Raw genomic sequence first — 24714 nt, 5'->3', positions numbered from 1 at the left:
AAATGCCAGAGAAAAGCTGGGGACAGATTGGTTGAGAAAGAAGAAACTGATTTCAAATAGACGGGACGAATTAGTACGATCCAGTGATTGAATGGTGAGCGCAGTGATTGGTGTGTATTAAGGATCTAACAAGGCAAGATTTCAAATCCAGGTCACTCTTGAGAGCTGGACCACTACTGACAACCATCTTGTGAGTACAACTGGGAGAGGAAACTTTCCTTACAGATCAGAGTACAATGTTTTGCAAGTATTTGTGCGAGTAGTATCTTAACAGGTGTTCTTGTAACTGTACTTATCTTTTGTTTTCGTTTTTTTAGTTATTACAGGCATCCATATGGCAGTTAGGAATTGAAGGAGATGGAAGCAAAATCTCAAGTTTGAAACAAATTTGGCAAAGGTAGCCAATTATTAAAAGAACCTTCAACACTTCTTTTTCTCATCTGGTGTGTGGTCTTCGCTGCTCAGGCACAGTGTCTCTTTTTTTTCTTTTTTTAAATTTATTTTTGGCTGCGTTGGGTCTTCGTTGCTGCCTGCGGGCTTTCTGTAGCTGCGGTGAGCGGGGTCTACTCTTCATTGCAGTGCGTGGGCTTCTCATTGCGATGGCTTCTCTCCTTGCACAGCACGGGCTCTAGGCCCATGGGCTTCAGTAGCTGTGGCTCGCGGGCTCTAGAGCGCAGGCTCAGTAGCTGTGGCGCATGGGCTTAGTTGCTCTGCGGCATGTGGGATCTTCCCCGACCAGGGATTGAACCCGTGTGTCCTGCAGGCGGATTCTTAACCACTGCGTCACCAGGGAAGCCCCAGGTGTTTCTTTTTAATGGCGCCTCTCTTCCTAGACCTTCTTACTTTCCAAGCCTGCAGAGAACTAGCTGTTACACACAGGGAGGCCCCAGAACTCGTGTTTCCACGCCTTCAGATTCGATGGAGCCCAGATTTCAGGATTGCTGGCCGGGAAGCAGGCGGCACCCACGGCCGCACCAGCCCCGACCCAGACCCTGACCTTCGGCCGCTGCCTGCGCGTAGCTGGGCGCCGGGGCCTTCGAGGATCCGCAACGCGGCGCACATGCCCGGGCCCGCCTTCCGCGTCGGCGAGAAGAAAGGGAGCCCGGACGCGCGGAGGCTGACCCGGAGCCTACCCATGAGGCAGCGCGCCGGCTCCTCGAGAGCCCCCCCACCCCGCCCACGGCTCGGCCGCCTGCTCCGCAATGGGAGCCGCCGCCGTCGCCGCCGTGTAGTTTTTCGTGCTCCTCCTTTTCCTCCTCCTCTTTCTCCTCCTCCTCAGGGCCCCAGTCAGGCCGATCCGCTCCGCTCACGGTAAGCGCCCCCCGCCCCCGCCCGCCCCCGCCCGCCCCGCGCTGCAGCAGGCAGAGGCCCTCCCGCGCGGCCTGCGCCGCCTCACTCCGGGGGCGCCGGGCTGGGGGTGTCGAGGCCGGCGCGGGTCGCCGAGAGCGCCCAGGGCGCGGGGGAGGGGACCGGCTGTGCGGCGGCGGCCGGACCGCCATCTTGCGCCGGCCCTGGCGGGGGAGGGATCGCGGCGCGACGCTGCAGCCAGCTCGGTGCGGCGGGCCGGGGCCGCGCAGGCCGCGGACGACGCCGTTTCCCCGCCCCGCCTCGCCCCCCAGGGCCTGTTTGCCCCTGGCCTGGTTTGGGCTTTTCTTTCCGGAGGCTTCTCCCTTGGTCTTCCGTACATTTTGTGCCGCTGTTTGGCGGGGACCCGTGCTCTTCTCGCTCCAGGTCTCCCCCCGAGTCTCGTGAGTCGTAGGCAGAGACCACAGGGGGTGCCGAACTTTGAGGCTCGGGGACCCTAGGGCCCAGGTTCCCCCGCCCGGGTTACCAGTCAGTACCTGCTCACACCCTCCTTCTTGTCAAAGGACTTCCCCGCTCTGCCCTACACGTCCCGTTATTGTCTGCAGGAGAGGGGCCCTGAGGAGAAACGTGGACTTGATAACACAGTTCCCTAACTGAGCTTGCAGGTTTCACTTCGTGAGACGGAAAGAATGATCTCACTCTGAGGTTTTATCCTGCTCTAGAGATGGACGGAGTTCCTCCCAACTTATCTCAAGTGTTAACGCTTTTATGGAGCGATCGGCTAGAGAGGAGAAACGTCAAAGTGAACCCACTTCGGCAAGCACGGGAGACCTTCGTTCCAGGGGGTTCTCTTTGTTTGCCAAGAATTGTTAGTTTAAAAAAAATTCTGTGCACTTAAACCTGATTTATTTATTGTTTTCATGTTTGAACTGTGTTTTAAGAATTTGACGTTTTTTAGCGGCATTAAACATAAAATTGAAGCATTAGAGGAGCGATTTAAAGTACAAAAGCCACCTCTGCGATTGTGAGGTGTCCTGCTTTGGGGGATTACTGTGCCAACTCAGGCTGTCTCTAAGCAGAAACTTACTGTACCTGTGACGAAGGCACTGGTTTGCTTAGAGAATTAAGTTGGGGCTGTGTGCTCTCGATGTTTTTAAAACATCGTACAAATACCATTCTAACTGTATCTTGCATTTGTATGGGTCATTGTTACCGGCTGATACGTATTTCCTAACCCCTTTTACAGTGGTCTTTGCTGCTAGAACTGATTTTGAAGGTTAGGAAAGAGAGCTCAGGGTGAGAGGTCTGTAATGAAGTCATGGCTAGAAAGTGATAGAGCCTTTTCTAGAACCTTAGGTCTTCTGATTCCTCATTCAGTGCTCCATTCACTATGTTTCATTTTTTGTGAGAATGAAGTGAGTGAGGAAAAGAGCAAAGGAGGCTCACCTACAAAATTTAAGAAGCACTATTCAGTTGCCCCTTCCTTCGCATTTTTATTTTTAAGAGTTCATTTCTTAGCTTTTTAACTTTTTGTTATTTAAGTTTTCATGCTATTTTTTTCCCCAGACATTGAAAAGTTGAATAGCTGGGTTGAGCCCTCATACCCACCACCTAGTTTTCACGGTTGTTATTGTTTTGCCACATTTGCTTTATCCACCTGTCTCACGGTTGTTTTTGGTGAACATTTTCAAAACATATTTCATACATCACGACAGTTCACACCGAAGTACTGTGTGTGTCTCAGTATGTATATCATAAGATTAAGGTCAATTTTCTATGTAACTGCAATAGGATAATCACACTTAAAGTTAAGAATAATCCCTACATAATCCCTGATAATCTAATGCATGTATGTAGTATGTATTCACATGTTCTTCACATGTTCCTTGTCCCCAAAATGTTCTTTTTAGTCATTTATTTTGGAACAATCATGCATTACATTTGTGTTAGTTCCTTTTAATTTAGTGTAGTTTCCTCTTTTTTTAAAAATGACATTGACCTTTTGAAGAGACCAAGCCAGTAGGCTTGTAGAATAACCTACATTCTGTATTTTACTGACAGTTTCTTCCTCATGGGGTTTAACTGTACCCTGTATCCCCTATACTTCCTTTAAACTTGAAGTTAGGTCTAAAGGCTTGAGTAGATCAGGCTAAATATTTTTGGCAAAAATACTTCACAAGTCATGCAGTGTACTGCTCATTATGCAACATCAGAAGGCATGTAAACGGGGGTTATCCTGTTGGTAATCCTAAATTTGATCTCTTGGATAAGATGGTGACAGACTATCTTTCCATTGTAAGCATTTCCCCTTGCAATTAGCAGATAGTCTATGGGGTGATATTTTGGCATTAGTATTTGGTAAGAGTTTTACTGCAGTAATCTGATAACACATAGTTGGGAGCAGTTGTCTAGAAATGGGTGTTTGGGGATGAAGGAGGGGAGCAGTTTTGAAGGATAGAACTAACTTATCTAGTTTAGGAAACTTGGAATTGCTGCTCTAGTTGACATCAGAGCCTACAGTGGCTAGGGGAGAGGAGACAGAAAGTAGATATCAGACTTTGCCTCCTTTGAAAGTTTGCTCAAGACCCTTGTAGGAGTAGTGAGCTGTGAGAAATAGAAAGTTCTGGGGTAGTTTGGTTTTGGAGGACTACAAACCTCAGCATCCCCACTTCAACTCATTCTTTCCAGTTAGGCTATCTCATCCAGTCCTGCTTCTTCAGTCCAGTGTTTTACTACCTAGCATTGGCTTTCTTAGTAAGAGAGAGGAGGTCAAAGGAAAGAAATAAATAATTTTGTACCCTTCTCTCCCACACTGTTTTCTCTATTGAAGAGAACATTTAGAACCATACCAAGATTTCTTTTTCTTTACTAATTGGGCAGGGGATGTACCTACGCGGAATAGCAATTTTAAATAGAAAGTAAATGATAGTTTTAGATGACAGGAAATTGGAGATTATTGACAATATATTTTGTTATTTCAAAAGTAACTTTTGAATGATAAGAAATATTTTTGACATGCTAATTAAATATATAGTCCTGAATAGTTTATTTTTTCCTGTTTCAGAGGACTCAAAAATATTTGATTTTTCAGTCAAGTTGTTTTAAAGATATGTAATGATTTGATTTACTTGGTAACTTTTTTCAAAAATGTGTGTTTGGGATTTTTATTAATTTTTGCAAAGCAGTTTTGTTTTAAGGATTCTTTTAATTCTCAATATAACAGGAAAAATAGATACCACTCTTTATCTTCTAGATCAAAAGGAACTTTTATTTTTTTAACATTTTAAATTATTTAAAAATGTTTTTATATATTTTATATAATTTTATATCATATAATTTATATAATTAACAGAAGAATAAAGGGGTAATGTAAAACAACTTATTAGAGCTTTTAATAAGAATTCAAGGGCATCCCTGGTGGCGCAGTGGTTGAGAGTCCGCCTGCCGATGCAGGGGATACGGGTTCGTGCCCCGGTCTGGGAGGATCCCATATGCCGCGGAGCGGCTGGGCCTGTGAGCCGTGGCCGCTGGGCCTGCGCGTCCGGAGCCTGTGCTCCGCAACGGGAGAGGCCACAACAGTGAGAGGCCCGCATACCACAAAAAGAAAAAAAAAAAAAAAAAAAAAAAAGAATTCAAACATAGCAAATATTTTGGTATATACTTAGAAAAATAAGAAACAAAAAAATATATTTCATGCATCTAATTAAATACTACTCCTACAATTAATATACATCACATTTGAATGCTCTTGGCAAATACTATAATTGTAGCCCACAATTTTTTTGGTTTTTGTTTTAGTTTTTTACCCACACAAAGAGCATCTTCCTTTATTCTTCCCTCTTACACTTGTGCACAAGAATATTGTAGCTAGAGGGTAAGACAGAATTCTCTTATAGTTCCTGCAAGTGCTTTTCCTTAGTTGCATGACGAATGTTCTTCTTGGTAACTTACAGTTTTGTAATTGAAACTTTCCCCATACAATGATCATCATATCAGTAATAGGCTGTCATCTTCAAGTCATTATTTTGCAAGTACAGTTGACCCTTGAACAACATGATTTTGAACTATGTAGGTCCACGTGGATTTTCTTTTTCAATAAAAATGCTACAGTAGGGGCTTCCCTGGTGGCGCAGTGGTTGAGGGTCCACCTGCCGATGCGGGGGACACGGGTTCGTGTCCCGGTCTGGGAAGATCCCACATGACGTGGAGCGGCTGGGCCCGTGAGCCATGGCCGCTGAGCCTGCGCGTCCGGAGCCTGTGCTCTGCAACGGGAGAGGCCACAACAGTGAGAGGCCTGCGTACTGCAAAAAAAAAAAAAAGTGCTACAGTACTATACGATCAGCAGTTGGGTTGAATCCATGGATGCCGAACCATGCATACAGAGGGGCCAACTATTACACACTGATTTTCAACTGCACGGGGCTTGGTGCTCCTAACCCCTGTGTTGTTCAGCAATCAACTGGATAGGTTCTTTCTTAATCAGTGTCTATCCCTCCTTTAGTCTTTTTATACAATACAACTCTCTCCAGGTTAACTTATGCAGGATTTTTAAAAACTAACTGATGCTTGAGAATGCATTGAGCTGAGAAGAGTACTAGTTTTTCTTAGGACAGTAAGAATCAAATATGTTTGAAAACCAGATTATGTGCAGTTGACTTCTCTTCCTTTCCCTTTGTGAAAATTCACAGAAGTTCAACCTTGTTCTTCCTGATATTGCCAACTGAGGAAAATCTCTCACTAGATAATACTAAGCCAATTCTAAACTTATAAAAATTTGTCACAAGTTGTATTTCTGACAGAATTTTCAAATTCTTTTGTCAATTCTTGTAATAATCTTGGTTCTGCTCTCACCCCTTTTCTGAATCACTGTGTAGATATGCATTTTTCAAGCTTACAGTGTTACACTGTCACATGTTGCCCAGATTTTTAGTCTGTATTTTTCAGGATTGAAGCTTGCCTGAAATGGGCAACATTGTCTGCATGTGACTAACTCATCAACTGTCATACGTGAACCTGGAACATAGTGATTTGAGATTTCAAATACTTCCCCAGTAGGTTCTTGCTTATCATTCCTTCTGGATCTTCTTTTTGCAGTGTGCATCATCAGATGCAACACTTGAAGGATTTTTTGAAAACTTGTATGGTTTAAATTTTTGTTGAAGGGAAGATGGCCATCTTTGCTTCATAACTGCAAGGTATTTTCAGTTTTAGATTTCTAGACACCAATTAGAATAATCAATCCAATGAATTAAAATTTCTGCATCATCTGTTTCCTTCTAGTCACCATTGTATACATCTGCATTCAACACTTCTCCACTTATGAACTGTATCAAGTTAAATTTTAGCGCACAAACGTGAAGGATGAAAGAATACTGTCACACGTCCTTTTAGCAAAATAGCATGGTCCTGCATTTTTGTAAAAACATGGCATGATGAAGTTCTTCCTGCTGAATGAGAATACTGTATTTCCTTTTAGTTTTTAGAAATATATTGTTCACTCATTGATTGTTGAGTTTGAGAAAATCTATTTGGGACTTAGTCTAATTACACTTAGTCTGAGATTTCCCAAATTTCACTGTCATTATTACAGTCTGAAGTGCTTGCTATCTACCTTTGCATTTATCTTTAGTTTCACTTAATAATTCTGAAATGTCTCCTCTGTTAGTTTTCTTCTGTTCATTATGAACAGAAAATAAAAAGTTCTGAGTTCATAACAGTAGTCAGTGAAAACTAAAAGCAGATGAAAGGATCTGCCACCCTAAAATACGCCACTTTGACATAAGGATTATTTTGAGCAAAAGGCAATTGAGAACCAACAAATGCAGGAGGAGCCCTCTTCCCATCCCCTCACTGCCCCCCCCACCCCGCCCCGCTCAAAATTAACTGCCTAAAAGCAGGGCATACATTTCTTTTTGTGAAGGTTCTTACCTTACCGTACCAGGAAAGGAAGAGTGACTGTTAATCACCTAAGATGGAGAGTTGATAGATGAGTTTGCATAAACAGACCCAACTAAAATAACCTTTATCTTCCATTAGTTCTGCCACGTATTTCCTAGTTTCTTCCCCAGGATTTATTGTCTCTCAAAGCCCCAATTCCCTTTCCTTTGTTAAAATGGTATATACACCCTGAGTCTAACTGCTTCTTTGAGTTTTACTTCTTTTCTGTGAACTTCAGTGTATGTAAATATTAATAAAAATTATGTGCTTTTTCTCCTGTTGGTTTGTCTGTTGTTAATTTAATTCACAGGCCCCAAATACTGCAACCTAAAAGGATAGAAGTAAAGTTTTTTCTTCCTGACACAGGCTACAAAGATAATGCCTTGAGTCTTTTATACCTTTTGGGAAGCTGATGCAGTATTTTGTGGGAAACAATAGGAAAACTCAAGAAAAAAAGGTGAAGGATAATGCATTAGTGATGATTTATTTCACTCTTGCATTATCCTTCTAGGCAATTAAATCATTCTTCTGTTTTCTTATTATTTTAGTTTTTTAAAAGCATAGTTGGGAAAAATTGATGCTCAATGGTGAAATAACACCTAGGATGATGGAATTAGCAAAATATTTTGAGGTATAGGAAGAATAAAATCACAAATATCCCATAATGTATCTTAGATTTATAAAAAGATTCTATGGGCTCACCTAGTAATTGTAAGATAGAATGAGTTTTATTCTATTTTAAAGTAATAAGTTACTTTTCCCTTTGTTGTTTGAAGATCTCTAGGAAACAATGAAAGTCATAAAATGTCAATTTTTAAAACTAGAACTGCTAAGGAAAGAAAATTAAAAACTGAACCTATGGGGGGCTTCCTTGGTGGCACAGTTGTTGAGAGTCCGCCTACCGATGCAGGGGACGTGGGTTCGTGCCCCGGTTCGGGAGGATCCCACGTGCCGCGGAGCGGCTGGGCCCGTGAGCCACGGCCACTGAGCCTGCGTGTCCGGAGCCTGTGCCCCGAAACGGGAGAGGCCACAACAGTGAGAGGCTCGTGTACCGCAAAAAAAAAAAAAAAGAAAAAAACAGAAAAAAACTGAACCTATGGACTCTGATAGTGTGCTGAAGGTTAATGGTTAGTTTGGACGGTAAGGTGCAGAGTTCCGCTGCTTTCCAATACTGCTTTCCTCCTACTACTATGATAGGTTTTTTTCACCCTTTTGCACTCCATCTCTAATGGAGTAAGGGTTCTACAAGGCCCGCCCTTTACCACATACGTATCTTATGAAGCTGGATTATCCTCACTTCAACAGAACAAGATGGTGTAACAGATTGAATACAGAAGCAGATAAGAGAATCCAGCTGTTTTTATGAACACAGATATTAAAATTAATGAGATTGTAAAAATGGAAAACAATGCCACTCCTCTAAATTTTTGTTTTGGAAAATACAGCTATTTTTTATAAAAGTATTTGTGTTAATATGCAATGGGTTTGTTATAGTCACTTTTAAGTAAATTAATATATATTTCTTAAATTTCTCAGGTTGGGTTTGTAGGCTTCATCTTTAGAAGTTAATCAACTACCCTCTTTTTTTTTTTTTTTTTTTGGCCAGGTTTGATTTCTTCAGCATGATAACTGCCTGAATGCCTTTCAGTTGAGGGATATTAACCAAAGCAAAGACCATTAGTCTGTGAAATAATTTGCCCCTTGCTTCTAGGCTCTACCCATGTGTTCCTTATTTTGTGGGTATTTGTTCTTAACCTTTGGCAAGTTTGAGAAGCAAAACTTGGAGGGTTTGGGAGAGGTCTGGGGATTTTAGGTATATCCTAATCCCTATCTCCTTTGTTTACTCACTCACTCATTTTGCTTTTCCTATTCAGGGTTTAAGATTATCTGACTTTCAACTATACAGGATTGCTGACTGCTGATAGAAAGGTCCTCATGGAACAAAATGCACCATGGAAGTGGCTTTGTTAAATCCCATGAGGAAAAATAAATAATATATCTCCCAACTGTATTGAATAGAAAAAGGTAAATAAGAAAATTGGCACTACTTTTGACACTACATTGTTAGTATTTGTGTTTTTTTGAGAAGTTATAACACAAGATATCTTTCTAATTTTTCATTTCTTTTATTGCAGTGTTTTAGTGACTCTAAAGTATTTCATGGTTACATTTCCTCCTCAAAATAAATAGTATTTGGAGATGGGTGGTATTATCCTTTATAGATGAGGAAATTGAGTTTCAGAAAAAGTTCATTTCACTCATTGTAATACTTACTGGGTGCCAGACACTGCATATTCATTTTGTAAGGTGTGATACCGTGGTCTTTGCTCACTTCACCTTCAGCGTTTCTAGCTCAGAATTGTGTTCTCTTCTCTTTGGGCTAGACAGTGCAGGCCTGGTAGCACAACCTCTGGTGGAAGTGCCAGCTCCTAGAGCATTTGGTCTATTCTCTGCCTCACTGCATTCTGGAAGCTTCTGGTACTAGTATAACCCAGCTCTGGATGTGTTGGTGGAGAGTTATTGAAGAGTTTGGAATTGATAAGTGACACAATGAAAGCATTATTTTAGGAAATTGTTAATTTGGTGGTTCTGTATTGAATGGATGAAAGCAGGTAGATCCGGATGCTGAGAGACAGTATAAAGTGAATCTTATAAAGTAAATCTGATGCTATAGGTGTGAGGTTCTAAGGGCCTGAACAAGTACTTATGAATGGAAAGGCAAGGTTGGTTGTGGGAAATATTTTGAAGGAAGACTATAGGACTGGGGAATTGATAGGATGAATGAAAGAGGGAAACATTGAAAAAAACTGCAAAGGGGTGACAGTTTCATTTGTAGAAAAAGAGAAAGGCAAAAGTAGAACTAATTGTTAAAAATCGGGGTAAGATTAATCTAACATAAAATTTACCATTCTTGACTAAAGTGTACAATTCAGTGGCATTTAGTATATTCACAATGTTGTGCAATCATCAGTGCTATCTAATCCCAGAATATTCTCAGTTTCTCAAACCCTTACCCATTAAGCAGTCTCTCCCCACTTCTTCCCTCTCCCCCAGCCCCTGGCAACCACTGATCTGCTTTCTGCTCTATGGATATGCTTATTCTGGTCATTTTATATAAATGGAAGCATAACATGACTGACTTCTTTCACTTTGCATAATGTTTTCAAGGTTCATCATGTTGTCACATATATCAGTACCTCATCTTTTTTTAATTCCCTTGTATGGATGTATCACATTTTGTCTATCCATTCGTCAGTTGATAAACATTTAGCTTGTTTCTACTTTTTGGCTATTATGAATAATGCTGTAGAACTAATTTTTGAGGGAAAGTTAATGTTCAGTTTTGGAAATATTGAATTTGAGGTGAGTTTAAGTATCCATATAGCAGTTTTCAGCAGTTAAGAGATGAAGGACTGAAACATAGTTAAGAAGTTAGGGTTGGAAGTCAATATTTGATGATTTTATAGGCTGCTATTGAGAACTGATAGTTAAGTCTATGAAGTTTATTAGATCTGTCTTTTAGGGAACAATTTGTGTAGGGCTAAGATCTAAACTTTATAGAACCTGATTTTACATTGTTTAAGAAGGAGGAGAATATGGAGAATCTATAAAGAGTTAAAAAGGAGGAGATGGATAGAGAACCAGTCTATTGGCATTCAGAAAATTACTGAGGAGCATGTCTCAAGAAATTGGGTTAGGACTTCCCTGGGGGTCCAGTGGTTAAGACTGTGCTTCTACTGTAGGGGGTGTGGGTTCGATTCCTGGTCGGGGAACTAAGATCCTGCATGCTGTGTGGCATGGCCAAAAATAAATACCCTCATAAATAAATAAAAGGTTTAAAAAAAAAAGAAATTGGGTTAAAATTGATGCAAGATAAGGAAAATGAAAATGGAAGAAAGGGTTATTTGATTTGGCTGTTGGAAAGATTATTGGGATCTTAAGATGGATACCTTCAGCAGAATAGTGTGTGGTAGAAAATGTAGCTGGCCTGCTGTGCTCAGCTCAGTTTTGACTGACAGAGTGGGTGGTGATAACTACAGTAAATCGACTGCAGCCTGGATCAGGATCAGCAGGAGGTTTTAGAATACTTGGACCAAGTGGAGATGGTGCAAAGAGAGATTCCCCATACCTTGTTGTAAAGAAGGGTTGCTTTTATCAATACATAGGAACTTTTAATGATTGTGCTGATTTGGATTGCTTTGTAGATTTAAGTAGTCTGCTCAAGCACAGGCTTTCTACTTATTAATATTACATTAACATTTTTTGTGTTAACAAAAATGTTAAAATTCTAAAAAGTTGGTTTGTCATGATGATTTGATACTTGAGATGTTTGCTCTGAATCAGTATCTGTTAAATAGATCTTGATATCATTGGGAGTTCTGAGTTAAGCCGTCAAACAGGCTTACTTATTAAAATGCAATTTATATTGTTTATTTAAAATTATTGGGGATTTCCCTGGCGATTCAGTGGTTAGGACTCCACGCTTCCACTGCGGGGGAGCCTAGGTTCAGTCCCTGGTCAGGGAACTAGGATCCTGCATGCCACGTGGGTGGCCAAAAAAAAAAAAAAATTATCAACTGTTATTTTTTTTTTTCAGGAATTTACTTGCTTCGAATAAAATCAAGAATTTCATTCTGAGTGTTGTTTCATTCTTCACATTGTACTTGAGAGTTTCTAGAAAATCTTTGGGTATAGTAGGTAGATTACTAAAATTCTTAATTTCTAATTCCAAAATGAACTTTCATAATTCAGCATTCTCAATTAGGGCAGTATTTTTTACTGAAATATGACAAATCCCCCTTTTCTTTCAGTCTAGGCAAAAAATTTACAAATACTAGATGAATATGTTTACAATATTAGGGTTGGAAGGATCCTTGGGGATCTTGAAAGTGACCATTTTCAATTGCATAATGTTTGAATTTTTCATATTTTTCTTTGGTGATCTGTCACATCTCAAGTTCATCTCATTTCCTGATATTTTAACTGCTGATTGTTTTGTTCTTATATGAAATCTGCCTCCCTGTTATTTTGGTCTTGTTCCTGGTGGAGGCAAATAATATGTGGCTGAAATCTCTGGCCTTCCAAGTGCCTGGGTTTGAATCTTTGTTCTACCACTTAGTTTTGTTACTTTGGGTAAGGTGCTTAATCTCTATAATTCAATTTCCACAGCTCTAAAGCAGGGACACTAATGGTGTCTGCCTCATAGAGTTTTTTTGGGATTGGATGAAATGCATTGGATGCATGTATTTAATTAATTAGCAAATGGTAAGGATAATTGTTATTATAAATAGTAACTTATTGTAACTTATAATAGTATGTAATGAATTAAGTAGTTGTATTGAAGCTCAAACTAGGAATGAAATTCTCTAGTTTACTCAAAGCAAGTAAATATTAGCAGTGTTGTTATCGTTATTATCACTTGAGCCACAAGGAACAAGTCACCCTCTTGCCTTTTTTCTTATGACAAACTTTAAAATATCTGTAAACAGCTTTCACTTCTGCCACCCCTGCCTCACAGTCTCATGTTTTTCCTAGGTTAGGTACATTAGTCCTTTGACCTAGACAAAGCTTTAATTTTAATTCTTTGTAGTGGGCATCTGTTGTTTTTGCTACCCAACATCCATTCACCCTTACCTCCCTTACCTTGGTAACATATGTCTTGATCTTGATTTTCCTGTGGGGAACCATCCCCTCCTCCAGTATTTATCTTGTGGGTGGTGTGTTGTACCCGCCCCTTTTGGGTCTCTGGTACCAGGAGGATCAATAGTGATTGGTTGACTTTAGCCAAGCCAGTCAACTCCAATCAGAGCTGGTCCTTTTATCATTGTCCTGGTCTTGAATGTTGGAAGGTGTTAAGTTGAGCTGCTGTAGTCATTCACAATGGGAGGACCCTTTCTGAGGATAGAATCAGAATAGAGGAAGTGAAGCCTAGGGATGGAGAGAGAAAAACCAGGTTTACGTATCATTGTTTAAAATATGCCTACAGCGAATTCTGTAAATGAGCCAATAAATTCTCTTTTGCATAAGCCAGTTTAAGTTGGGTTTTCTTTCTGTTACTTAAAAGTTGAAAGAGTCATAACCAATACACAGTATTCCAAGTGGGGATTGAATCCAACAGAATAGAATGAAACCATCATCTCTTTGACTTTAGACTCAAATTCTTTTATTTTGACACTGTATCACAAGTCTGATTGTATCAGTTCCTGCTTAAAATCCCCTCAGTGGCTTTCCAGTTGCTCTTCAGGTAAGGACAGAATTCCTTAACATGGTCTTCAAAGCGCGGCGTTGTTTGACTCCTGTCTCACCTCCCATTGTGTACCATCTTGCTCTCTTTTCCAGTCACACTGGTTTCTTTTCAGTTTCTTATATTTGCTGTGCCATAGATCTTTTGCACATGCTGTTGCTTTTGCATGGAATGCTTTCTTCCCTCTCCTGTTTGCCTAGTTAACTCTAACTCATTCTTCAAATAACAATTAATCATTGCTTCCTTAGGGGAGCCAGTTTTGATTATGCTAACTAGACCTAATTTCCTTACTCTGAGTTTTAAAATTCCTTGTCCATAGCCTTCATAGCACACATTGACAGTTTAATCTGTTTGTATGAGTGTTTGTCGCTGTCTCTAGACTGTAAGGTTCATGAGTGCAAGACCTGTGTCTTAATTTTTGACCGTCATTGTATTCCTGCCTGGCATGATGTCTGGCACATAGTGCATGTTTATTAATAAATGTACTTTCTTTTTTTGATGTGAACCACTTTTAAAGTCTTTATTGAATTTGTTATGATATTGCTTCTGTTTTATGTTTTGGTTTTTTGGCCCTGAGGCATGTGAGATCCTAGCTCCCTGACCAGGGATTGAACCCTCACCCCCTGCATTGCAAGGCTAAGTCTTAACCACTGGACCGCCAGGGAAGTCCCTAAATGTACTTTTTTTTTTTTTTCTTTTGCGGTACACGGGCCTCTCACTGTTGTGGCCTCTCCCGTTGTGGAGCACAGCCTCCGGACGCGCAGGCTCGTTGGCCATGGCTCACCGGCCCAGCCGCTCCGCGGCATGTGGGATCTTCCTGGACCGGGGCACGAACCCGCATCCCCTGCATCGGCAGGCGGACTCTCAACCACTGCGCCACCAGGGAAGCCCTAAATGTACTTTTTAAATGAATGAACTTTGGACTTACTGCCTCTCTGGTAACTAAAACTGATAAGTAGTATATCTTCAATTTATAGTTTTTGTAAATTTTGGTTTTTGAGCAAATACAAAACTCATTTTATGCTAGATTTTACCATTCATCCTACTTTGTTGAGATCTTTTGAAAGTCTCATTTGTTATTTAACGTGCATTATACTATTTACTCATCTATAAATGTAATCTGTACACAGTATGATCTTTATCCAAATTATTGCTATGAATATTGCCCTTTGTTAAGACATATAAGACATTGGAATGTCTTTCTTATCCCTGAACCATAACCGTATCTGTATCTTCAATCAGTATTATTATCCACTGCATCACATAGCAAACTCTGATACGTGGGACTGGGGTTAGGGCAGGTGAAGGAATAAGGATTCATACTTTTTACTCTACACACTTCTGTATGTTTGAGTCCCCTTTTAATGAGCATTTTTACTTTAAAAAAACACTAATGAAAACATCTTTCCTTTAGAGATTAATGGGTATGTTTCTCCCATGGTGGGGCATTTCCAAGTCCTCCAGCTAGATGTGATTACTTTTTTCAACCCCTGACCTAGAGATTCTTAGCCTTTTTGGTTCATAAACCTTATAACAGTTTGATGCCCCAGAAAAATGTATGTGTGCACAGAATTTTGCTCTGTGGTTTCCTCAGCACCTTGTCAAGAACCTCTGCTATAGCATTTCCAATTTTTATTTTTATTTTTGGTTTTTTTTTTTTTGGAGTATAATTGCTTTACAATGTTTTGTTAGTTTCTGCTGTACAACGAAGTGAATCAGCTATATGTATACATATATCCCCTCCCTCTTGGACCTCCCTCCCCACGCCATCCCACCCATCCAGGTCATCACAGAGCACCGAGCTGAGCTCCCTCTGCTACATGGCAGGTTCCCACTAGCTATCTGTTTTACACATGGTAGTGTATATACGTCAATCCTAATCTCCCAATTCATCCCCCCCTCCCCTTCCCCCTCTGTGTCCACATGTCCATTCTCTATGTCTGTGTCTCTGTTCCTGCCCTGGAGATAGGTTCGTCTGTACCATTTTTCTAGATTCCACCTATATGCATTAATGTACAATATTTGTTTTTCTCTTTCTGACTTACTTCACTCTGTATGACAGACTCTAAGTCCATCCACATCTCTACAAATGACCTAGTTTCATTCCTTTTTATGGCTGAGTAATATTCCACTGTATATATGTATCACATCTTTATCCATTCATTTGTCGTTGGACATTCCAATTTTTATTATTGCAACTACCGTGCCCTGTTTCATATGATATTTATATATTTATCCTAATCCCCCTACCAGATAGTTTCTTGAGGTAGGGACTTTTTTCATTGAGGATTGTGCATTGCGTTAGATAGAAAATGGTTAAGTGTATTATTTTTTAAACTTTTAATTATTTGTATTATGAAGTATTTTTATTGTCTTTCGAAAATCTGAGCTCACTAACTTGGAGAATTGGTTTTCACTTGTAGTGGAGGTAAAAGAACCCTTTTCCTTTATCCTCTTAGGTTAAGTGCCTGGGATCTGCAAATTAAGTTGATGAAAGACAGATTAGTAGGAGAAAAGGTGTACACATTTTATTTGATGTTAATATTTTACGTTAGTGGAGGTGTTCATCCAAAAAAAAATGAAGACTCAGGTGGTTAGACATGGGGGCTTATATACCATTTTTTTAAAAGACGGTAAATTTCGGGAGAAGTGGCAGGTCAAAGGAAAAGAGGTTTGGGCTTCTAGCAGTGATAAATTGAGGGAATGTACATATATGGGGGAAACTAATGGAAGATTAGGGCTATTTTAGTAAGGTTTGTGCAGCCCCATCTCAATGCCGACTTTCTGTCTCCGGTAATAATGGTAGTTTTTCCTCCTCCTGGAATGGGAGAGGGAAAGGGGAAGACCTTCACAATGGGAAATGTATGTCCTGCTTTTAGACAGATAGGAGGAGGGCAGAGAGCTCTTTCTGTGTTTCCTGCTTAATTGCTGAAGTGGCATATGTTGATCTCCTATAGGCTTTAAGGAATTCTGGATTTCTTCTAATTTCAGAGAATTAAAGTGTTAATTCTTTGGTTACCTACCTTCAGAGAATGAAGTTTTTTCTGTAAATCAGGAGGTGGACAGGAGAAGCTGGCCTAATTGCTTTTTAAGTCTATTCTTGGAAGTAGCTAGGGCAACCTCTTTCAAGACCTGGATTTTCCCTATCCTTGTTCTGATCTCATTGTAGGCCACTTTTCAAGGCTGACTCCCAGTCCTTCCCCTTCTCTGTTTGCGTCTTTCTCTTAAGATTCCTGAATGAATCATCTTTTTTTTTTTTTTTTTTTTTTTGCGGTACGCGGGCCTCTTACTGTTGTGTGGCCTCTCCCGTTGCGGAGCACAGGCTCTGGACACACAGGCTCAGCGGCCATGGCTCACGGACCCAGCCGCTCCGCGGCATGTGGGATCTTCCCGGACCGGGGCACAAACCCGTGTCCCCCGCATCGGCAGGCGGACTCTCAACCACTGCGCCACCAGGGAAGCCCAATCATCTTTTTTTAAAATGACATTTGAAATTTTTGCTTTATTTAAAAAAAAAAAACTATGTATATCCATAGTCTCCCTTTTTAAGGTCGTTTTCTCCCTTTCTTGAAGTGACCATTTCCAGAAGGCAATGTTCTACTTCAGATAAAAATTAGAGTCTTTCAGAAATTGGGTGAGATTTGACGAAATATCTTCTAGAGTTTCTGTAATTCCCCAGTATTTTGTCTGCAGTATTTTAGCTGCTAGCGATCAGATGTTTTTAGTTGTATGTTTTGTGTGGTTAGAGTGTGCAATTTTCAAGAATAAGTCTGTGGTTTTTAACAGTAACAACTAGACTGATTCTGAAAAAGATAGATGTTTAGTTTTCTAACAATAAAACAAAAGCCATAAAAGGAGGAAATACTGATTTAAAATTTCATCTGCTTAATGTTTTAAAATAAAAATTATAAGTTATTTATAAAATTTCAAATTTAAATACCTGAATTTTATGAAATCAAATTTCTGTGGGTCTCTCTTTCAAATATATACAGGTTTATCTTATGATTTAAGGTTTCTATTTGCATGACTTGTCTTAGAATGTCAAAGTAGACATGATCATTCTCTGCTTTTCTAATCCTGTTAAAATTAATTTCCATGATGGAATCAGTAGGTGATGGATACTAAGTGATAAAAAACTGGAATTTTAAACATGACTCTTCTTCTTCAAAAGACTGTATGGTTTTAACATAATGAACATCAAATTAAAATTAATTTTCTAGTATCTCCTTGAGATAGTGGAAATTCTTGAGAGATCATAAAACCAGGGTTGGAAATATTAGATTGTTACTCATAGTTAAGAACCCACTTCGAATCCTTAGAGCTCTAATCATTTGGGATTAGAATTCTAAAATTATAGACCTCCATTTCAGTATGACGTTAATGACAAAGACTAAAGAATTATTTATAAAATGAAATAGAACATAAACCAAAGCTTTAAGTCAGTGGAATGATTTGAATGCCTGATTTGTGAAATTTGTGAGATGAGAAAAGTGATAAAATTTTTTGAACAATGTTCCATGACCCTGTGTCATCCAAATCATTCCTCTGAAGAACTCTTCTAAGTATATAAGCAAAATTGTTAAAGGTTTAATGTTTCTTATAGCTAGCATGTTAATCTTAGACTAAATTTATGTTAGTTGAACTTTATTTTTATGTGTTATTTTGAATATAAATTTTCACCATTTGAAATGATTATATTAACTTCTGTTTCACATTTTCCCTTTTTTTTTTTTTTTTTTTTTTTTTGCGGTATGCGGGCCTCTCACTGTTGTGGCCTCTCCCGTTGCGGAGCACAGGCTCCGGATGCGCAGGCCCAGCGGCCATGGCTCACGGGCCCAGCCGCTCCGCGGCATATGGGATCCTCCCAGACCGGGGCACGAACCCGTATCCCCTGCATCGGAAGGCGGACTCTCAACCACTGCGCCACCAGGGAGGCCCTCCCTTTTTTTTTGATGTGGACCATTTTCTAAAGTCTTTTTTTTTTTTAAGAAGATGTTGGGGGTAGGAGTTTATTAATTAATTAATTTATTTTTGCTGTGTTGGGTCTTCGTTTCTGTGTGAGGGCTTTCTCTAGCTGTGGCAAGCGGGGGCCACTCTTCATCGCGGTACGCGGGCCTCTCACTATCGCGGCCTCTCCCATTGCGGAGCACAGGCTCCAGACGCGCAGGCTCAGTAGTTGTGGCTCACGGGCCCAGTCGCTCCGCGGCACGCGGGATCCTCCCAGAGCAGGGCTCGAACCTGTGTCCCCTGCATTAGCAGGCAGACTCTCAACCACTGCACCACCAGGGAAGCTCTAAAGTCTTTATTGAATTTGTTGCAGTACTGCTTTTGTTTTATGTTTTTGGTTTTTTGGGCCCCAAGGCATGTGGGATCTTAGCTCCTCGACCAGGGGTTGAACCCACACCCCCTGCATTGGAAGGCGAAGTCTTAATGACTGGACTGCCAGGGACATCCTCTCACATTTTCCCTTTTATGTTAAGTTAATCATATCTGGTTTTGGTGTTGCCAACTTCTTGGTTAGTAATGCAACCCCCAATTAAAATATCTTTTTTTTTTTTTTTTTTTGCCGTACCCGGGCCTCTCACTGTTGTGGCCTCTCCCGTTGCGGAGCACAGGCTCCGGATGCGCAGGCTCAGCGGCCATGGCTCACGGGCCCAGCTGCTCTGCGTCATGTGGGATCTTCCCGGACCAGGGCACGAACCCGTGTCCCCCGCATCGGCAGGCGGACTCTCAACCACTGCGCCACCAGGGAAGCCCCAACATAATTTTTTATGATGAAAAAAAACACAGAGATTAACTTCGTAATGTGATTTCTTGGATTATTTTTTCTAATAACTCTAACTTTTGGGGTCTGGTTAGATGGAGAACTTAACCATTTACCTTATTCTTCATATTCACTTTTGTATTCTTCTTACCACCTACTCATTTTTAAAAATGATTTTTTTAGAATTAAATTATGGGGATGCATATATAATGAAAGTGATTTTTTAAAAATGGAAATGGTATAAGACACTTTATCCAAATGTTAATTTTTATATGTTGGTAATTTTGAACTAGATACTTATTTTATTCTATAAGATTAGTAGAGTGTATAATTTAAGTGTTGATAAATTATAGGTGTGTGTTATGTGCATATAATGGTTTAACATTTTTTATGTTAATGAGTGTTTTAACTAGTTTATAAATGCTTTTTTAAAAGATGAAAATATCGCAGGATAGATTTGACAGCCACCTTCCAGAAAGTTTATTTATAAAGCTAAACTTTTATTATGAGGGATCTACTGTAATGAAGATCCTGTATGACAAAATGATTTCTAAATGCTCAGCTGATAGCTTATAAATTTCAGTATAATAATGAAATTGTGATCTGTTTTTAGAGTTCTTTAAAATGGAATTTAGCCCAGATTTAAAAATGGTTAAGATTTATTCTGTGATTTCTGTGTGCCAGGCATTGAGCTATGTGCTTTATGTATATTATCATTTAATCTCCATTATAACTCTGTGAATTAAGTTATATATATACACACATATATATGCATATATACGTGTGTGTGTGTGTGTGTGTGTGTGTGTGTGTGTGTGTAGGCAAAGCACAGAGATTAACTAACTTGGCCAAGGTCATACAGCTAATAAGTAGAGTCAGAGTTTGAACCTATTATATTATTCACCAAATTTTACAGTTTATGGTTAATAAATGTTTAAAGTATACAGTAAAGTATAAAAAGCTGAATTAAACCTTAGAGATAATTCACCTGAACTAAGAGCTGAGACCTAGAATTGTAAGGTAACTTGACTGAAAGTTGTAGCAGTGCTGGGGCTATGACTTGGTTCTTCTGGCTTCTAGCCTAGTACTCTTTTTATGTGTAGATGCTACAGCTGTGGATTGTGGAATGGCTTAATTTTCCCCTTACCAGAGAGTATATAGGACTAAATGCATTACCTTTATTATTTAACACAGTGATATTGCATCAGGTGGTATCTGTCAATGGCTAAAAGTAAGATTTTCAAACAGTTAAAAATTTAGACCCCACATTTCCTTTGACTTAAATTTTTTGTAGGAAAAAATCCTTAAGATATAGTTTAATTTTAGATATATAAAATCTGAAACAAAAAATAGTAAAGTAGAAATTATAATTATTTATGTGAGCAGTCTCCAAAAGTCAATGTTATAATATAAAAAAGTCTTGTAAGTCATTTACTTGGAATTCATTTAGAAACAAGCATATTAAACATGGTCATAAAACTTCTACCTGAGTCAGTGTAGTGTATTCTCTTTTTCTGGCTGTTTTGGAGCCACCTCTGAGCTGCAGAAGCTGTTGGAACCTTTTGGAGCTTTGAGATCCCCACTGCATACCTTTGTTGGATATTTCACTTCACTGGCAGCTGATTTAACCTTCATAGAATTCCATGCCTTACCACTAAAATTCTGAAGTGGTGACTTGAGAGATTTTGACCGTGATAGTTTTGGCATGTTCCAGTGGCTGACATGCCAAAGGAATCCATTAAAGTGTTTGTTTATTAACCAGAATGAAATAAGGCAATGACTCTTTAGACCAGCGTTGTCCAGTAGAAATGTTCTGTAGCTGCACTGTCAAATGCAGTAGCCACCAGCCACATGTGACTTTGTTCTTTTTTTTTTTTTTTTTTTTTTTTTTTGCGGTACGCGGGCCTCTCACTGCTGTGGCCTCTTCCCGTTGCGGAGCACAGGCTCCGGACGCGCAGGCTCAACGGCCATGGCTCACGGGCCCAGCCGCTCCACGGCATGTGGGATCTTCCCAGACCGGGGCACGAACCAGTGTTCCCTGCATCGGCAGATGAACTCTCAACCACTGCGCCACCAGCGAAGCCCCACATGTGACTTTGAACATTTGCAATGTGGTTAGTGAAACTGAGGAACTGAGTTTTAAATTTTATTTAGTTTTAATTAAACTTCAATAGTCACCTGTGGCTAGTGGCTACTGTATTACACAGTGCAGCTTTTGGTTGAATTACAGATCTAATTGCCAGCTTTTTAGTGTGTTTGCTAGTGTGTCAGTTGAGGTTCCTAAGTAGCTACTATGATCCTCAGGCTTCTGAAGTAGGTTATCTTAAAGTCATCTTTATAGTCATAGGCAGTGGATATCTTGTTCATATGGACAGGTCATTTATTAATTGAATATTTGTAAATTGAGTACTAATTTTAAAGTTTTGCTAAATCATATTTATATGATCAGTTAACAAAAATGTTATATATGAGTCTCATAAGCTGTGTAATTAAGGCTCTTAGAGAATATTCTGTATTCTTGGTACTAGGAGGTCCTTAATGTTGAGCAAGAATTGTCATGTATCTGCTTAGATACCGCTGATGTTAGTTTAGGGGCAAGCTACAACTATTCAAATAATTGAGTTAAAGAGACCTCATAACTTGGTGAATTTAGTTGAACACAATATTCACTAGAGTCTCTTGTAATAGTAATTTAAACATTTGTAGCAATAACTTCTGAGGTTAAAATAATAATTTTTTTCCCTGTAGACTAATTCAATCCAAATAACTTGGAAATTAAAAAGCAGGAAAACTAGCTTTTGTCAGCCTGAGAATAAAGAGGAATGTGAAGATTGTATTAGGTGTGTATCTTAATATTTTAGGTTTCTGTCATCTAATTTTTTACTTGTTTTCCTTTATAAGTAAAGCAGTTTTAAAAAATTTTGTATATTGTAAAAAACTTATGCTATTGTATGTGTGGGAATCCAGAAAGCAAATTCTTGTTTTAAATAAGGCAATTCAATTTAAAAAAAAAAGATTTTATTTATTTATGGCCAAGTTGGGTCTTTGTTGCTGCGCGTGGGCTTTCTCTAGTGGCACTGAACGGGGGCTACTCTTTGTTGTGTATGGGCTTCTCGTGGTGGCTTCTCTTGTTGCGGAGCATGGGCTCTAGACACGCGGGCTTCACTAGTTGTGGTGCACGAGCTTAGTTGCTCCACGGTATGTGGGATCTTCCCAGACCAGGGCTCGAACCCATGTCCCCTGCATTGGCAGGCGGATTCTTAACCCCTGCGCCACCAGGGAAGCCCCAATTCAAATTTTTTTATGTTTATTCTAAAAGCATTTGTTTTGAATTATAAACATATTAGATTATAAATTTTTGAAGGCAAATACTGTGACTTATTTATCTTTGTTTTTTCCCTAGAACTTTGTATATTACCTTACATACAGAAAGCAATGAGTATTTATCTTTGTTTTTTCCCTAGAACTTTGTACATTACCTTACATACAGAAAGCAATGAGTATGATTAGTTTGAATAGTTATTTTTTGAATGAATTAATCTATAATGAAGTACTATATCCAACTAATTTTTTCCTTTTAAGTTTCATTGATTAAAATACCCAGAGAAATATAAACTAAAACTTATTTAAGATTATGTTTTATTATGGAATGTGAAGAATAGGTAACAGTTAAAGATTAATGTCACTTAGCATCTGAAAAATTCAGATTTATTAAAATAGTACATTATGAGGCAATTATTCATTTTTACACAAGGATGCTTTTAAAAAACTATTTGTAATTTAATAATTTCAGACTTCTTCAAATAGTAAGAGCTTAATAGGATCACCATTTTACTTATTAAATTTGGGTTCATTCAAGAAAGAACCAATTATGTAGAGTGAGTTAAATGTTTATGTTAAACTTATCAAATTTAAAAATTGAGCTTTTTATAGGAAAAATGATTGAGTATGTGTATATTTAATTTAATGAAATCCACTTTAATACTAGGTATCTTTATTTTATAGGAAGGAAAATAGATATAACTTGCTGCCTTGTGTGGAGTCACATGATGGTCAAAATTAGATCCAAGAATTTCTAAACCTCAAGTTTCACGTTTCAATATTTGGCTCATAAAATTGACTGATACCTTATGTTAGTACTTAAATGACAATTTACAGAAAGTCAGCTCTTCAACTTGATTGGCGACAACCCTTTTCAGCCAAAAAGTAAGTGTTGCTGCCACTACTGATACTAGTATATGTGGCTCTTGTACCAATAACTTTGCATCAGGAGAAAGGCTGAGAGGTAGGCACATTTCCTTAAAAACAAAAACACTTAAAATTGTTAAGGTAACAAATGCTCACATAAAAACAAATAATGTGAATTAAAATATGAGTAAAGTAGAAATGAAATGATTTCTCTCTGTGCCTGGTGATCGCTACTATTGTTAGTTTGGTATACATAATCATGTATGTTTCTTTTATGCATAGACAAAAATTAATTATTTCTAAAAAAATTGTAAAGCTGTTACGTATCTTCAAAAATTTTTTTCTCAACAGTATATCCTGTATATATTGACAATGGCAGTACCGTGCTAAAAAGAGTAAGGAAGATCTTTGTCTTCTGCATGAGTTTGGTAGGGCTGCCATGACAAAGTATCATAGACTAGATGGCTTAAACGACAGAAATTTATTTGCTCACAATTCTGGAGCCTAGAAGTCTAAGATCAAGGTGTTGGTAGGGTTAGTTCCTTTTGAGGGTCGTGAGGGAAGGATCTGTCCAGGCCTCTCTCCTTGGCTTATAGGTGGTCATCTGCTTCCTATGTCTTCAGAGGGTCTTTCCTCAATACGTGTATCTGTGTCCTGATCTGCTATTCTTCTTTCTTTTTTAAAAAAAATTAATTAATTAATTAAATTTGGCTGTGCCAGGTCTTAGTTGCGGCACACGGGATCTTAGTTGCAGCATATGGACTTCGTAGTTGTGGCATACATGTGGGATCTAGTTCCCTGACCAGGGATCAAACCTGGGCCCCCTGCATTGGGAGCACAGAGTCTTACCCACTGGACCACCAGGGAAGTCCCCTGATCTGCTCTTCCTTTAAGGAAACTGGTCATAGTGGATTAGCGCCCACACCCTGTCCCATTCATATATATATATATATATATATATATATATATATATATATATATATATGGTATATGGCTATGTATACCCTCTTTATATATCTAGTTAAGCATCACTTGTCTCCATCTCCATTGATGTTACTTTAGTTTAGACCTTCAGTACTGTTTCTCTTTTTTCCCTCCTCCCCTCCTCTTACTCTTCCTTTTTCTCCTCTATCTCAGCTTAAAGTAATATATATACATAGTTTTAAAAAATCAAACAACCTAAAAAGGCTTTAAGGGGTTTAACCTCAGTTTCTTGAAGAGTGCTTATGCACATATATGTGTGCTGTCTGTTGCATAGTCAGTTTTAACCATTTTC

The 24714-nt window shown here is 39.1% G+C and overlaps 1 protein-coding gene across 9 annotated transcripts in view; it reads left to right on the top strand.

The window, feature by feature from the left end:
- Positions 1 to 382: 382 nt before the first annotated feature.
- Positions 383 to 24714, top strand: part of ZNF280D (zinc finger protein 280D) — a 122126-nt gene continuing 97794 nt past the window's right edge. For 4 of the 9 annotated variants that reach the window (XM_081227374.1, XM_081227381.1, XM_081227380.1 and 1 more), the window contains exons 1-3: positions 1176 to 1311; positions 9117 to 9267; positions 23256 to 23456. The gene's annotated coding sequence lies outside the window, so the exon portion shown is untranslated. Of the gene's footprint in view, positions 398 to 1175; positions 1312 to 9116; positions 9268 to 21998; positions 22091 to 23255; positions 23457 to 24714 lie in introns of those variants that run through there. The other 5 variants (XM_081227375.1, XM_081227376.1, XM_081227377.1 and 2 more) reach the window with 5 other exon arrangements.

Source organism: Mesoplodon bidens (genome assembly GCF_964165515.1).
Source record: "Mesoplodon bidens genome assembly, chromosome: 3".
In the NCBI taxonomy this organism is placed as follows: Eukaryota; Metazoa; Chordata; class Mammalia; order Artiodactyla; family Ziphiidae; genus Mesoplodon; species Mesoplodon bidens.
This window is presented reverse-complemented; position numbering and strand designations above follow the sequence as displayed.